Genomic DNA, 15,453 nt, shown 5'->3' with positions numbered 1-15,453 from the left:
TAAAGTGCTGGGATTACAGCCATGAGCCACCATGCCTAGGCCCTTATCAGCTATTTTATTCCTCTATTTCCCCTCTATTTAGTTCTCAAGAGAATATTCTTGAGTGTCAGGGGATTGGTTTGGTGGGGTTCAACATGTCTACAGAAAGTATTTTAAACGTCTTTTGGTAAGATCAGTTGCCATCTCCTTGGATTAGTGCTCTGATACATTCAGGTTCTCTGTGTAACATAGGCATGCAACACAAAATGGGAAGATTTGTTGCAGAAATGTGTCTTTAAGACCCCAACAGAGGCCAGGTGCGGTGGTTCATGCCTGTAATCTCAGCACTTCGGGAGCTGAAACAGGCGGATCACTTGAGGTCAGGAGTTCGAGACCAGCCTGGCCAAGATGATGAAACCCTGTCTCTACTAAAAGTACAAAAATTAGCCGAGTGTGGTAGCAGGCACCTGTAATCCCAGCTACCTGGGAGGCTGAGGCAGGAGACTCACTTGAACATAGGAGGCGGAGGTTGCAATGACCTAAGATTGTGCCACTGCACTCTGGCCTGGGCAACAGAGTGAGACTCCATCTAAAAAAAAAAAAAAAAAGCTGGGTGTGGTGGCTCACACCTATAATCCCAGCATTTGGGAGGCTGAGGTGGGCGGATCGCGAGATCAGGAGATCGAGACCATCCTGGCTATTATGGTGAAACCCCATCTCTACTAAAAATACAACAAATTAGCTGGGCATGGTGGTGGGCACCTGTAGTCCCAGCTACTCGGGAGTCTGAGGCAGGAGAATGGCATGAACCCAGGAGGCGGAGCTTGCAGTGAGCCAAGATTGCTACTGTACTCTAGCCTGGGTGACAGAGTGAGACTCTGTCTCAGAAAGACAAAAATAAATTAAATAAACAAACAGATGCCAGCAGAAGCAAGATCCAGTCTGAAATTATCCTTCCAGAGCTGTCCTGGGGGCTCCTCTGGGTCCCCAGTGGTGCCCCGTACCATGTTGCATACCATTTTGGGTTCATGGACTTACTGATTCAGCTATGGCTGAGTCTTACTGTCAGCTCATTTGCAGCTGCTTCTCTCCCTTTTCATCCTTTACCCCACATTTCTCTGTGGTTCTAAATGTCATCAGCCCCCACGAAGCACCTACAGAGGTCCCAGGAACAAAGTCCAGCATGTTAGCCTGACAGGATAATAGGGTAGAAACAGTGTAGGGAGAATGGTCTAGCAGGGGTGCAGTGACTTCATCCAATTCATTCATTACAAAAATATCTATCAAGTGCCAACTCCGGGCATGGCCCTGTGCCAGGCACTACATTATCACATTACATCTAGAGCTTTAGCCAACAGAACTGTGCAGTCCTGTGCTGAAAGGTGAAGAGACTGTCTACTTATGTATGATATCAGGACTGCCAGTAGAAACCGTTCCCCCTAGAAAAGCATTTCCAATTTTACAAGATGAAAGCCTGTAGAAAAGCAGATTTCACTGTGCTGTGATTAAAGACCAAACACCAGTTAACATCTGCCAAAAGGAGCAAGACATTGAACATCCACGAATGCCATTCCACATGCCTTTGGAAGCAGCAGAGATGCTGGATGCAGTCAGGCACACACAGCCTTTGAAGTCAGACGTGCCTCGGCCAAATCTTACCCCCTTCTTGCTGCCAGTGTGAACTTGTAACCTCTTAATCTTTACAGGCCTCAGCTTCTTGATTTATATATGAGAATACAAGTATTTATCAAAGAGATTATGAGACTTCAAAATAATAAAGTGCCTAACATTGCTTATACTGATGGTCCTTCATACAGGGACAACATAAGAAGGAAACAAACATGTCTTGAGCACCTACTGTAAACCAGTCACAAATGCTCTCATTTGTTCTCACGACAACCCAGTGAAATGGGTCCCATTATTAATCTCATTTTACAGATTGTGAAACTGAGGCTTAGAATGCTTCAGTAGGTTGCCCAAGATCAAACTGAAATTGAGTAAATGCTAAGCAAAAAGAAAACCTGGATAAAAGGTGTAAGTGCTAATTTTGCAACTTTTAAGTCTAAAATTATCTTTAAATAAATGTGTGTATAATTTAATATTTTATTTCACCTTATGTCAGTTATACATTATAGTTTTCAAGGAATTCTTTAATTTTATCTAATTTGCCAAATTTAGTGGCATAAAATGGTATTATTCACTTATCTTTTTAATGGCTGTAGGATCTGTAGTGGTAGCCCTTCTTTTATTCCTAATATTGATGATTTGTGCTGTTTCCCTTTTTTCTTAATTATTATAGCTAAACATTTATAAATTTTGTTTTTCTTCTCAAAGAGCCAACTTTTTGCTTTGTTAATTTTCTCAAGTGTTTGTTTAAAATTTCATTGGTTTCTGCTCATATCTTTATTTGTTTCAATAGTACCTAGGATTTGTTTTAATCAGGTGTGGTAAGATACATAGACATGAAAATAATTTCCATGAAGAAAGAAGTTTTTATTATACTCACAGTCTCCTAAGAACAAGAGGGATGGTATGTCATGCAGGATCACACAGGAAAATGCCCAGGTGAGATGAGCAGGCAGAGAGAGAGGAAAAGAGAGAGAGAGAGAGAGAGAGAGAGGAACTGTGGACAAGTGACTTTATTGTGGTTTTTGCAGGAAGGAACAATTGAAACAAGGTAAGCAAGCTAAACAGGTTTAGGATTGGATAGTTTGAAGAGTTTGGATGGGCTCCAGGCTCTAGGGGTGGTCCCTAGTTGTCCAGTACCCAGCTTTGCGGTGTTTAGGGCAAAAGGATATTGTAGCAGATAAAAGGAAGCAAGCAGGAGTATGAACTTGGGGTTATTTGGTTTGCATATAAAATGCATGCTCTAGAGCAAGTCATTTACTATCTTTCAGAATTTGCAAACTCCAGAGGAGCAGTCCTTTCAGGTCAGCAAGGCCCCAGATGCAAGAATATTGAAAATACAGAAAATAAGAAAATACAGCTTATATTATATTATTGTTTTATTGCTTTCTCTTTCTTTGGGTTTACTCACTCAGCTCTTTTTTTCCTAGATTATCAAAATTGAAATATAGGTAACTGACTTTATACCTTTCTTCTTTCCTAATATAAGTACTTAAAGTTACAGCATTCCCTCTAAGTACTACTTTAGCTGCATACCATAAATTTTGATATATGGTGTTTTTATTTTCATGTAGTTCAGAATGCTTTCTAATTTTTCTCATAATTTTTTCTTTGATCCATGGGTTACTTAGAACTGTGTGGTTTAATTTCCACATATTTGGTTTCTTTCAGATATCTTATTATTTATTTATAATTTAATTCCACTGTGGTCAGAGAAGACATTGTATGTTTTCAGTTCTTTTCTTTTTCTTTCTTTCTCTTTCTTTCTTTTTCTTTCTTTCTTTCCTTCTCTTTCTTTCTCTCTCTCTCTCTCCACTATATGTTTTCAGTCCTTCCTTTCTTCCTTTTCTTTCTTTCTTTTCTTTCTTTCTTTTTGAGACAGAGTCTCACTCTGTCACTGAGTGTGCCTTTTTTAGATAGCATATAATTGAGTCTCACCTTTTTATCCAGTGTGAAAAATCTTTGCCTTTTAAGCTGAGTGGTTTATTTAAATTTAATGTAATTACTGATATGTCTGAATTTAGGCCTACCATTTTATCATTTGTTTTCTATTTGTTTCCTCTGTTTGTTTGTTTATTTATTGAGACAGAATCTTGCTCTGTCTTCCAGGTTGCAGTGCAGTAGTGCAATTTTGGCTCACTGCAACCTCCGCCTCCTGGGTTCAAGTGATTCTCCTGCCTCAGCCTCCTGAGTAGCTGGGATTTCAGGCACCTGCCACCACACCTGGCTAATTTTTGTATCTTTAGTAGAGACGGGGTTTCACCATGTTGGCCAGGCTGGTCTCAAACTCCTGACCTCAGGTGATCCGCCCACCTCGGCCTCCCAAAGTGCTGGGATTACAGGCATGAGCCACTGTACTCAGCCAGTTCCCTCTGTTTTTTATTACTCTGTTTTCCTTTTCTGCCTTCTTTTAGATTAATTGATTGAATGTTTAAAATTTCACTTCAATTCTTTTATTGACTTTTAACGTATACCTCTGCTTTATTGTTATAATTGTTTAATGTCTGCCACTGGATCACAATATACATTCTTAATTTATCACAGTGATTTTTAGCATTAACAGTGTATACAGCATATAAAATGTAAGATTGCCAGATGTGGTGACTCATGTCTGTAATCCCAGCACTTTGGGAGGCCAAGGCAGGTGGATCGCTTGAGGCCAGGAGTTCTAGACCAGCCTGGGCAAGATAGTGAGACCCTGTCTCTACGAAAATAAAATGAAAAACATTAGCCAGGCATGGTGGTGTGTGCCTGTAGTCCCAGCTACTTAGAAGGCTGAGGCAGGAGGATCACTTGAACCTGAACGGTTGAGAGTGCAGTGAGCCGTGACAGAGCCACTACACTCCAGTCTGGGCAACAGAACAGAACAAGACCCTGTCTCAAAAAAAAAAAAAAAAAAAAAGTAAATAAGTAAATTAAATAAAATGTAAAAAGCTTGCAATGAAATGGGCCAATTACCAACTCCTGTCATTTATGCTATGGTGGTCATATGCATATTATGTCCATATATGTTAAAAACCCCATAGTGTAATATTATAATTTTTGCTCTAAATAGTCATATGTGTTTTTAACAAAATTTTAGCAAGAATACTCTTATATTTATAGATATATTTACAATTTCTGGTGCTCTTCATTTTGTTTTGAAGACCCAAGTTCCCTTCTGATATCATTTTCCTTCAGCATGAAAAACATTCATTAGCATACTTTGTATTGTAGGGTCACTAGCAACAAATTTTTAAAAATATGATTTATCTGAAAATGTCTTTATTTTGACTTTGTCCTTGAAGACTATTTTTGGTAGATATAGAATTCTGGGTTGACTTTTTTTACATTCGGCACTTTAACAATATCACTGACCTGTTCTCTAGCATCCATTCTTTCTGATGAGAGGTCAGATTCATTTCTGTCATTGTTCATCTCTATGTGGTGTGCCATTTCTTCCCATTCATTGTGGTTTCAATATTATATTTGTGTCTTTGGATTTCTGCAGGTAAAACATGCCTACATGTACTTTTCTGCATATTCTGGTTGGAGTGCACTTAGCTTCTTGAATCTATAAATTTGTGTGTTTCACCAAATTTAGGGAGTTTGGGCCATTATTTAACCCAGTAATTTTTCTCCTTTATTCTCTCTTTCCTGTCCCTTTAGAATTAGTTTAGCGTTAGAACTCTTACGATTGTCCCACAAGTCCACAAGGCACTGTTCTTTCTTTTTTCTTTTTTTTTTTTTTGAGATGGAGTCTCGCTCATCTCGGCTCACTGCAAGCTCCGCCTCCCGGGTTCACGCCATTCTCCTGCCTCAGCCTCCGGAGTAGCTGGGACTACAGGTGCCCACCACCACGCCCAGCTAATTTTTTTGTATTTTTAGTAGAGACGGGGTTTCACCGTGTTAGCCAGGATGGTCTCGATCTCCTGACCTCGTGATCCGCCCGTCTCGGCCTCCCAAAGTGCTGGGATTACAGGCGTGAGCCACCGCACCTGGCTCTTTTTTCTTTTTTTTCATGTATTTAAGGTTGAATATTTTCTACTGGTCTAACTTCAAGTTCATTGACTCTTCTGTCACCTCAATCCATCACTAAACACATCCAGTGAATTTTTTATTATATAAGTTGGTCTCATATTTCCATTTTTTGTTACTGTTTTTGTTTTTTTTAAATATTGTTTTCTATTGAGATTTTCTATTTGGTTATTTATTATAAACTTTGTCTTCCCCTTTAGCTCTTTGGGCATAGTTATAACTGCAGTTTTAAAATCCTTTTTTTGGTCATTTACCATCTGGTATGCTCTGAGGCTCAATAGCTATTGCTTGTCTTCTGAGTATAGGTCACTTTTTCTGGTTTACTAGTATGCCTAGTTATTTGGGATTGTATCCAGGGATTGTTAATGATATGTTGCAGATGTTCCTTATTCTGTTGTGCTACCCTGAATATAACTTTTTAAAATTGAGGTATAATTCATTTACCACAAAATTCACCACGTTATAGGGTATGACAGAGTGGCTTTTTAGTATATTCACAAAGTTGTGCAATCATCACAAATATCTAATTTAAGAACATTTTCATCATTCAAAAAAGGTATCCTATGCCCATTAGCAGTCATTCCTCATTCTTTTATTCCTTCGGCACTAGGAAACCACTAATCTACTTTCTGTCTTTATGAATTTGCCTATTCTTGGCATTTTGTAAAAACAGAATAATAAAATATGGGGCTTTTGTGAGTGCTTTTCTTTCACTTAACATGCTTCAAGAATCATCTATGTTGTCACATTTAACAGTACTTCATTGACTTTTATGGCTGAATAATATTCAGTTGTATAGATATATCATATTTGGGTTATCCATTCATCAACTGATGAAAATTTGGTTTGTTTACAATTTGTGGCTATTATGGTGAATCCTACAATAAGCATTCGTGTACAAATTTTTATGTAGACATGTTTTCATTTCTGTTAGGCATATACCTAGGAGTGGTATTGCTGGGTCATATGGTAACTCTTTAATCATTTGATTAACTGCCAGATTGTTTTCCAAAGGGGCTGTACCATTTTACTTCCCACCAGCAGTTTAGAAGAGTTCCAGTTTCTCCATATTCTCATGAACACTGTTATTTTCCTTTTTTGTTGTTTCTATTATGACAGCGATCTTAGTGGGTGTAAAGTGGTATCTTATTAAGGTTGTGATTTTCATTTTCTTGATTAGTAATGATTAGAGCATCTTTTTATGTGCTTATTGGCCTGTCGTATATCTTCCTAAAATGTGTATTCAGAACCTTTGCCATGTTTTGGTTGGATTATTTGTCCTTTTATTATTGAGTTGAAGGAGTTCTTTATACAGTCTAGATACAAGTCCCTGATCAGATATATGACTTGCAAATAGTTTCTCCCATTCTGTGGGTTGATTTTCATTTTTTGATAGTGTCCTTTGAAGCACAAAAGTTCTTAATTTTGATGAAGTCCAATCTATCTGTTTCTTTTGTTGCTTACGCTTTTGGTGTGAACTCTAAAAATAGTTCGTCAAATCTAAGGTCATGCAGATTTACCCGTATGTTTTCTTCTTAGAGATTTATGGATCTAGCTCTTACATTTATGTCTTTGGTCCATTTTGAGTTAATTTTTGTATATATTCTCAGGTAGGAGTCCAACTTCATTCTTTTGCATGTGGCTATGAAGTTGTCCCAGCACTATTTGTTAAAGAGACTGTTCTTTCTCCATTGAATGGTCTTGGCACTCTTGCTGAAAATCATCTGACCATAGATGTATGGGTTTATTTCTAGACTCTGAATTCTATTCCATTGATCTATATACTATCCTTTTGCAATTACTTAACTGTCTTGATTATAGTTGCTTTAAAGTAAGTTTTGAGATGTGTGAATCCTCCTCTTAGTTCTTATTCAACATTATTTTGGCTATTCTGGGTCCCTTGAAATTGCATATGAATTTTAAAATCAGCTTCTCAATTTCTACAAAGAAGTTGGCAGGGATTCTGGTAAGGATTGCATTATCAGAATCTAGGTCAATTTGGGGAAGACTGCTATCTTAACAATGTTAAGTCTTCTGTGAACATGGAATTTGTTCAATTCATTTATAGCTTAATTTTTTCAACAATATTTTACGGTTTTTAGTGTATAAGTTTTGCACTTCCTTTGTCAGATTCATTCCTAAGTATTTTATTTTATTTTATTTTATGTATTTTAGAGATAGGATCTCACTCTGTTCCCCAGGCTGGAGTGCATTGGTGTGATCATAGCTCACTGCAACCTCCAACTCCTGGGCTGAAGTGGTCCTCCTGCCCTAGCCTCCTGAATAGGTAGGACCAAAAATGTCCATCATCATGCCTGGTTAATCTTTTTTTTTTTTTTTTGAGACAGAGTCTTTGTCACCCAGGCTGGAGTGCAGTGACGTGATCTTGGCTCACTGCAGCCTCTGCCTCCAGCATTCAAGTGATTCTCCTGCCTCAGCCTCCTGAGTAGCTGGGATTACAGGCGCCCACCACCATGCCTAGCTATTTTTTATATTTTTAGTACAGACAGGTTTTCACCATGTTGGCCAGGCTGGTCTCAAACTCCTTACCTCAAGTGATCCGCCCACCTTGGCTTCCCAAAATGCTGAGTAATTCTTTTAATCTTTTGTAGGGTCTCCCTATATTGTCCAGGCTGATTCTGAACTCCTGGCCTCAAGCGATCCTTCTGCCTCAGCCTCCCAAAGTGTTAGGATTACAGGCATGAGCCACTGTATTTTGTTCTTTTTTGATGCTATTGTAAATGGGTTTCTTACTTTCATTTTTGGATTATTCATTGCAAGCTTAAGAAATATGATTGATTTTCATATGTCAATCTTGTATCCTGAAACCTTACAGAACTCATTGTTGTTCTAATAGTTTTGTAGTGGATTCCTTAGAGATTTTTATATACAAGATCATTAAATCTGCATTAGAGATATTTTTATTTTTCCATTTCAATAACTTTTATTTCCCTTTCTCTCTCACTCTCTTTCTTTCTTTCTTTCTTTTCTGATTTCCCTGGCTAGAAGCTCCAGTACAATGTTGAACAGAAGTGGTGAGAGAGGACATTCCTGTCTTTTCCAGATCTTAGGGGGTGTCTTAGTCTGTTCGGCCTGTTATAAAAAAATATCTTGGACTGGGTAACTTATTAACTACACAAATTTATTGCTCACAGCTCTGGGGGCTAGGAAGTCCAAGATCAAGGTGCCAGTAGATTCAATGTCTGGTAAGAGCTTGGTCTGTGCCTCATAGATGGCAACTTCTTATTGAATCCTCACATGGCAGAAGGGGCAAACAAGCTCTCTTGGGCCTCTTTGATAAGGGCAGTAATCAAATCCATGAGGATGATGCCATCATGACATAATCACTTTCTATAGGTTGCACCTCTTTTTATTTTTAATTATACTTTAAGTTCTTGGATACATGTGCAGAACGTGCAGGTTTGTTACATATGTAGGTCACACCTCTCAATACTATTCCACTGGGGATTAGGTTTCAACATACGAACTTGTGGGGGACACAAACATTCAGACCATAACTGGGGGAAAGCTTCTAGTCTTTTGCCATTTAGTATGACGTTAACTATGGGGTTTTTTCTGTAGGTACTCTTTGTCATGTTGAGATTTCACTCTACCTCTAGTTTGTTGGTATTTTTTTTTTTATTATGAAAGGGTATTTCATTTTGGCAAATGCTTTTTCTACAACTATTGAGATACTCATAGCATTTTTGAGTTTCTGTCCTATTCATATGATGTATTACATTAATTTTCAGGTGTTAAACCATCTTTGCATTCCCAGGATAAATCCTGCTTGGTCCTGGTGTATAATTCTTTTCATATGTTGCTGGATTTGGTTTGCTAGTATTTTGTTGAGAGCATTTGCTTCCATATTCATGAAAGATATTGGTCTGTAGTTTTCTCATGTTGTCTTTGGTCAGTTTGAGCATCAGGGCAATTCTGACCTCATAAAATGTGATGGGAAGTGCCTTCTTCTATTTTTGGGAAGAATTCATGAAGAATTGGCACTAATCATTCTTATTCTTTTTCTTCTCTTTCTCTTCCTTCCTTCCTTCCTTTCCTTCTCCTCCTCCTCTTCCGTCTTTTCCGTCTCCCTCCTCCACCCTCCCTCCTCTCCCTCCTTCCTCTTCCTCCTCCTTCTCCTCTTCTTCTTCTCCCTCTTTCTCCCTTCTCCTTCTCCTCCCTTCTCCTTCTTTTTGAGACAGGGTCTCACTCTGTTGCCCAGGCAGGAGTGCAGTAGTGTGATCATGGCTCACTGCAGCCTTGACCTCCTGGGCTCAAGCAATCTTCCTGTCTCAGCCTCCTGAGTAGCTGGGACTACAGGTGTACACCACCATGCCTGGCTAATTTTTTAATTTTTTTTTTGTAGAGAAGGGATTTCGCCATGTTGCCCAGGCTGGTCTCGAACTCCTGAGCTCAAGTGATGCACTTGCCTTGGCCTCCTAAAGTGCTAGGATTGCAGGCATAAGCCACTGCACCCAGGCTAATTCTTCTTTAAATGTTTAGTAGAGTTCAATGGTGAAGTCATCTGGGCCTGGACTTTTCTTTGTAGGTAGTTTTTACAAATTACTAATTGAATCTTATCACTTACTATGAGTCTATTCAGATTGCCTATTTATTCTTGAGTCAGTTTTGGTAGTTTTTATCTTCCAGGAATTTGTCCATTTCATGTAAGTTGTTTTACTGACAAAATGTTATTCATTACATTCACATATTCCCTCTCCTTTTTTGCTCTTTGTTTTCTGTATGTCTTATCTTCTTTGTTCCTCCACTGCTGTCTCCTGTTTTGTTCAAAAAATTTAGTAGTTAACCATTTTAATTCCTTTCCCATTTCTTTTAGTACATTTTTTAAAAGTTATTTTCTTAGTGCTGCCTTGGGGTCTACCAATAATGCCTTATTTTATTTATTTATTTATTTTTTTGAGACAGAGTCTCACTCTGTTGCCCAGGCTGGAGTGCCATGGCACAATCTCGGCTCACTGCAACCTCTGCCTCCTGGATTCAAGCAATTCTCCTGCCTCAGCTTCCTGAGTAGCTGGGGTTACAGGCGTGTGCCACCACGCCCGGCTAATTTTTGTATTTTTAGTAGAGACGGGGTTTCACCATGTTGGTCAGGCTGGCCTCAAACTCCTGACCTCGTGATCCACCCACCTCGGCCTCCCAAAGTGCTGGGATTACAGGCGTGAGCCACCGCACCTGGCCAATAATACCTTAATTTATAAGATTTTAGTTCTGAGTAAAACCAATTTTAATAGTATGCAAAACACTTGCTCCTGTATGGCTTCTCTCCTCCTCTCCTTTATACTGCTATTGTCACGAGTTGTATTTTTACACATTATATGCCCATCAACTTAGATTTATCAATAATACATGTTTCTTTTAAATATACTAGGAGAAAAAAAGAGTTACAAACAAAAATACATTTATACTGTCTTTTATATTTGGCTGGTTACCTTTACTGGTACTGTTTATTTCTTCATATGTATTCAAATTACTGTTTAGTGTTCTTTAATTTCAGCCCAAAGTACTTACTTTAGTTTTGTTTTTTTTTGTTTGGTTTTTTTTTTTTTTGAGATGGAGTTTTGCTCTTGTTGCCAGCTGGGGTGCAATAGCACTGTCTCAGCTCATTGCAACTTCTGCCTCCTCAGTTCAAGTGATTCTTCTGCCTCAACCTCCTGAGTAGCTGGGATCACAGTTGCCCACCACCACGCCTGGCTACTTTTTATATTTGTAGTGGGGACAGGGTTTCACCATGTTGCCCAGGCTGGTCTCGAACTCCTGACCTCAGATGATCTACCCGCCTCAGCCTCCCAAAGTACTGGGATTACAGACGTGAGCCACCACACCTGGCCTACTTTAGTATTTCTTGCATGGCAAAACTACTAACAACAAATTCAGTTTTTATCTCAACTGTCTATATTTCTATTCATGTTGAATGGATAGTTTGCTTGGATATAGAATTCTTGACTGACGGTTTTTCTTTCAGTACTTTAAATATATCATCCCATTGCCTTCTTACCACCATAGTTTCTGAGGTGGAAAAAATTAGTTGTTAATGTTACAGAGGATTTTTACTAGGCAATGAGTCACTTCTCTCTTTCAAAACTCCATCTTTGGTTCTGGTTTTCCATCATTTGATTATGATGTTTCAGTACAGATCTCTTTGAGTTTATCTTATTTGGAGTTTGCTAATCTTTCTGCTTAGGTAGACTGTTTTTTGTCAAGTTTGAAAAGTTTTCAACCACTATTTATTCAAGTATTTTTCTTCCTCTCTCTTCTTCTTCTGGTACTCTCACCATGTGTGTGTCTGTATGCTTAAGGTTGTTCCACAGGTCTCTGAGACTCTGTTAATTTTTCTTCATTCTATCTTCTTTTTGTTCCTCACACTGAATAATCTCAATTGACCTATATTCAGATTCACTGATTTTCTTCTACCTGCTCAGATCTGCTCTTGAGCACCCTCTAATAAATGTTTTGTCCCAGTTATTGTACTTTTCAATATAAGAATTTTCATTTGGTTCATTTTTATCATTGCTATCTCTATTGACATTATTTGGTCAAACATCATTCTCATACTTTGGCATTTATACTTTTTTAGCTCATGGAATACTTACAAAACAGCTTACAGTTTTTGTCTAGTAAGTCAAACATCTGGTCTTTCTCAGGAACATTTTGTTTTGATGCTCTTTTTTTTCTTGTGAGAGATACACTGTCATTTCTTTGCTTATGTCATAATTTTTTGGTAAAGACTAGACATTTTAAGTAATGTAACGTGGTAACTCTGAAAACCAGTTCCTTCCCCTTCAATGGTTTGCTGTTACTACTTGTTGTAGTAGTTGGTGAGTTCTCTAAACTAATTCCGTAAAGTCTGTATATTTTGTGATATGTGGTCACTGAAGTCTCTACTCAGTTATGTAATGGTTAGACAATTATTGGACAGAGACTTTCTTAACCTCTCGGAACCAGTAAATCTCCCAGTCTTTGCCGAGGTGCTTGTGTGTATGGTGGGGCACACCTTCAGCACTCATTCAGGCAGTTTACAACTAACTCTGCCTTAGCCTTCACTTCTTGTTTGTGGTCTTTGCTGAGCATGCAGAGCCCTAAGCATGCATGTGACCTTTTAGATTCCTGTAAGTATGTTGAAGGTTTTTCAAAGGCCTTATGGTCATCTCATTCTTTAGACTTTCCTTTTAAGGTTTTTGCTCAGTCTGTTGTTTGCTTTGAATGTTATTTTTTGCTTTAGGCAGCTGTGACATTAAAAAACATGCCTGTGAATACTTTTAATAAGTATCCCCTGGAAAGAGGCATTTAGCACTGGGAAAGCTATGACTCAGGTCAAATAAAGACAAGCCTTTCTAGCAGACTCCACTGAACCCCAAGAAAATCTCCACTTATCAAATGAAGAAACAGAGAACTGGAATTATGACCATGTAGAGACAAGAATTTGGAAGCTGAAAAGACAGACAATGAAGTCATATGAAATGACGTAGCAAGGGGTCACCAAAGCATATAAAATGTATTTCAAGTTTTGATGCCCAGTCCAACCCTTCTGTGGCATCTCTTTCCCCCTGACAATAAGGACCAGAGGTGAGAAAAACAAACTAGGAGGCAGTCTTCAACCCTGGTCTGAGGGAACTGTAGCCAGTGACGCTTTCCTGGTCCTCCATTTCCTCATTTGTAAAATGATCTTAGAGGCTCTTTCCAGCTTTAAAGTTTTAAAATATACCAAAATAACTGTTTTTCCAGGGCAGTGCTGTGTGAATTATTTTTAAGTTTTTTTTTCTTCATCCCCAAATTTGTTTAGTGGCATTTGGTAAGTAAATTTATAAAATCTGTAAAGGGAAGAATTAGAGAAAAGAAAAAGATTAGAACTCTTCAAGAGACATTACTTTGGCACCACCTGCTGGATAGCTTTCACATTTTTTCCTGTGCATAAACTTCCATTGCAGCTTCTTGTTTTTTCAAAATGATTTTAAGGAAATACTGTCAAAATTATTTACATCTGAAATCAGATAAAAATCAGGTCAGCCTCTGACCAGATGTAAATATCAGGTCACCTCTGTTAATGTAGCTGTACATTCCCTATCACTTAAGGGGCATAAAACTTGCTCTGGGTAACTTCATCTTAACACAAGTGAATCAATCCTGGAATGTGTTTGAATTTCATATGCCATTTGTTTCAGTTGAGTCTCAATCACACCTCAATCATTGCTGTACCTTTCACGTTAACCTTAGCTGCCTCCTGAAGGCTATGCACCAGGCACTTTAGATACATTGTCTTACTTAACCTTCTCTAACAAGCAAACAGCACTTTGTTAACCGAAACTCCTCTCTCCTCAGGACTTCGAGGACAACCCTTCTAGGATGATTCCCACCAGTATTATACCAGCCTTGCCACCTGCCAGGATGGTAAACTAACAAATTATTTAACCTCTCAGTTTTCTAATCTATGAACCAAGGGAACTAATACTTCATTGGCTACTGTGAGAATACAGTGGTTACCAAAGCCTGGCACTCTGCAAGTGCTCCCAAGTCTGCCAAAATTGTCATCAGTCTTATGACAACAGCCCTTCCTTTCCCTCTGGGACTATCCATCTTGTCCCTCTCACTCCTCACATGTCAAAGGTGGGAGAATGTCCATGAAGAAAATTCTCCATGTCCCATCTACTTACAGCAAGATGGATTTTTTTAATTAATAAGATTAAGCTGTGAACCAAGACACACTTTTCTAGATTTTCTGATACATAGTCTAAGGCACTTTTATTATTATTATTATTATTATTATTATTATTATTATTATTATTGAGAGTCTCGCTCTATCGCCCAGGCTGGAGTGCAGTGGCACAATCTCGGCTCACTGCAAGCTCCGCCTCCCAGGTTCACGCCATTCTCCTGCCTTAGCCTCCGAGTAGCTGGGACTACAGGTGCCTGCCACCACGCCCAGCTAATTTTTTTCTATTTTTAGTAGAGATGCGGTTTCACTGTGTTAGCCAGAATAGTATCGATCTCCTGACCTCGTGACCCACCCGTCTCGGCCTCCCAAAGTGCTGGGATTACAGGTGTGAGCCACTGCGCCTGGCCAAGGCACTATTATTTTTACATATTTATGTTGAATATGTTTGTTAGAAAATTAGGGGTAAAAATTAGGCCCTAGGGTATGGTGGGTCCGCAAGATGGAAATAAACCCCGGGTGTCTGAGGGACACGTGGAGGAGGGTGGACCTTCCCACCTCTATACCTACTGCAGAATTGTCACATGAGCAAGAAATAAACTTTTTGTCTTAAGTTTCTGAAAGGTTAAAATCAAGTTGTGACCACAGCCTGGCTGAGCCTCAACACTAACCATGTATGCCACTCCGGTGCTTTTCTACTCAATCCTTTCTCTACTTTTTTTTTGAGACGGAGTCTCGCTCTGTCGCCCAGGCTGGAGTGCAGTGGCCCAATCTCAGCTCACTGCAAGCTCTGCCTCCCGGGTTCACGCCATTCTCCTGCCTCAGCCTCCCGAGTAGCTGGGACTACAGGCGCCCGCCACCACGCCCGGCTAATTTTTTGTATTTTTTTTTTTTTAGTAGAGACGGCGTTTCACCATGTTAGCCAGGATGGTCTCGATCTCCTGACCTTGTGATCCACCCGCCTCGGCCTCCCAAAGTGCTGGGATTACAGGCGTGAGCCACTACGCCCGGCCTTTTTTTTTTTTTTTTAATTATCTTTATTTCAAAATAATAATTAAGTTACAGAAAAGTTGGAAGATAGAATGCATTTTTTCTGAACCATGAGAGTAAGTTGCTCTACCTTATTTTTACATAGATAAGCATTCACATATGTGCCACTGCAT

The sequence above is a fragment of the Gorilla gorilla genome, chromosome 12 (assembly GCF_029281585.2).
Source record: "Gorilla gorilla gorilla isolate KB3781 chromosome 12, NHGRI_mGorGor1-v2.1_pri, whole genome shotgun sequence".
NCBI classification, from domain to species: domain Eukaryota; kingdom Metazoa; phylum Chordata; class Mammalia; order Primates; family Hominidae; genus Gorilla; species Gorilla gorilla.
Note: the sequence above shows the minus strand (reverse complement) of the source record.